At 36.9% G+C, this 1,996-nt stretch overlaps 1 protein-coding gene across 1 annotated transcript in view; it reads left to right on the top strand.

Annotated features, from left to right (window-relative positions):
• Nucleotides 1-1,217: 1,217 nt before the first annotated feature.
• Nucleotides 1,218-1,996, top strand: part of LOC118338890 (T-cell-specific surface glycoprotein CD28-like) — a 6,345-nt gene continuing 5,566 nt past the window's right edge. The window contains exon 1 of the mRNA XM_035676335.1: nucleotides 1,218-1,332. The gene's annotated coding sequence lies outside the window, so the exon portion shown is untranslated. The remainder of the gene's footprint in view (nucleotides 1,333-1,996) is intronic.

The raw sequence follows: 1,996 nt of genomic DNA, 5'->3' as shown, positions 1-1,996 counted from the left end.
GACTAGAAAAGGCTGTTTCATCAAGAATCTTTTTCAACTCACACAACTATGTTTGTGTTATTTAAAATGTTCACTTATGGCATTACAGTGCATGAAGCTTCCAACCAGAAGAGGTCAGTGTAACTGTGTTTTGTATTAAGTTATATAGCTGGTAAGCTTTTATATTTTTGTTATTGTTCACAAATCTCACATGCAGACCAAAACCACAATGACATGATCCTACTAACAAGCATTTAACAAGCCTGATATATCTCATCCATGTCTCTGTGCAATAGAGCTGCATTGTTGTGCAAAAAGTGTGAACCAGTGACGTGCGGTGAGGTTTATGGCTGGTGAGGCACTGACTTCTTTTTAAAAATGTATTGCTGCACTTGACTTGCTAATTGTAACCACAGACTGTAAGATTGTTGCTAGCTCTGTCACCTACTCTGCAGCTGCGCAGTAGCATAAGAATCTCTGGGCTCACGAGTGCTCCCTACCATGCGGCAAGAGAACTGCCCGCCTCACCTAGTGCCTCTTCACTGCCGTTGTAAGATCGCTGAGCACACGAAACAGGTTACATACACATATATTATATACACCAACTATGGAAAGTCAGGGGGGCATATATTAAAAGTGTGTGGAAAACATTTGATTGGCGACTTACAGACAGACAGTAACACGCTCTCATTGCATGGCAGAGCACAGTTTGTGTGGGACTGTGCAATCCAAGGTGAGGCTCAGCTTGCTGCTGCCGCACCGTGCGTCTCTTCCCCGTATTTGAATGGGAAATGCAAAAATTCAGTGGGATTTTGAATAAAAAACAATCAAAATTGTTTAAGTTAAATGGAAAATTAGTTTGTAGTTCAAACCATTTGATAAATACAGTATAACCATTTAATTTTTTTGTTTATTATATATTTTATTTTTTCCATGATGACCACACGTCACTGCTGTGAGCACACATTATGAGGCACAGCGTTGCACTGGGTGACATGCTCCTTCATTATGGTGAACATTGGCACTGTAGTTTAGTTTGAGTCAATCAGAAATAGTCCAACTATTCATTTCCGATCTGTTAGAAGTCCTTATCATTGGCTCTGAATGCCAAGGGATCAGTTCACCCAAATTACAAAAACATGCTTTTTCACTTCCTTCTTGTAAGAAATTATTCATATGGTTAGTGAATAATGCTTGACAACTTATTTTAAGAAGTCAGCAGAAAACACTAAGTTAGAGGAACTTTCAAATCTGGTGACTTTCAACTGTGCATCGGATAAGACTGAATTTGCATTGACTAGCGCAAGAGAAAAGAGACAGAAGTTTGCATCAGAATATCAATAAAATGACTTGGTAAGTAATTATAAATGCTTTGTTTTATTCACAACAAAACCTCATTAAAAAATGAAAAAGTATATGCAGTTGGGGCTAAAATCACAATAGATAAGTGGGGAAACGTGTGTGTGTGTGTGTCTTGCTCAAATACTGAAGAACATATCAAATACAAAACCAGAAACAAATTCTTCTAGTAAAACAAGAAAAACTGTTTAGTTGATAGAACAAGTCTATCTTTTTACCAAATAATAGGCCTTTTTCCTTTTTGACATGAAATAATAAGCTAAACGCAGGTATTCCCATTGTTGTTCCATGTAGTGTAGCAGAGCCTTTCCTTGCAAAATAGTAGCACCCTGACTCTGTTTTACCTGAACAGAACCTTAATTGGTATTATTAGTAACACCTGTGTTTACTATTTCATGTCAAAATGGCTGCTGTGAACAAGGTCTATTATAAGAAACATTATCACCATTGTAACATTAATAACACTGATAATGCTGTGATACATATCAAAATGGTATTTTTATCCACCCAATGACCTTCTCCAAGAATCTTTTATAGTTGTGAGAAGCTTGTGGGAGGATATCCAAAACGTTTGACCCAAGTCATACAGTTTAAAGGCAATGGTACCAAATACTAATGAAATGTATGTAAACTTCTGACTTTCAAGAAAGTAATAAAA

This window comes from Morone saxatilis, unplaced genomic scaffold (assembly GCF_004916995.1).
Source record: "Morone saxatilis isolate NCDOM2014 unplaced genomic scaffold, NCSU_SB_2.0 Contig5, whole genome shotgun sequence".
NCBI classification, from domain to species: Eukaryota; Metazoa; Chordata; class Actinopteri; family Moronidae; genus Morone; species Morone saxatilis.
The sequence above is the reverse complement of the archived record's forward strand: the minus strand, read 5'-3'. Positions and strand labels throughout refer to the sequence as shown.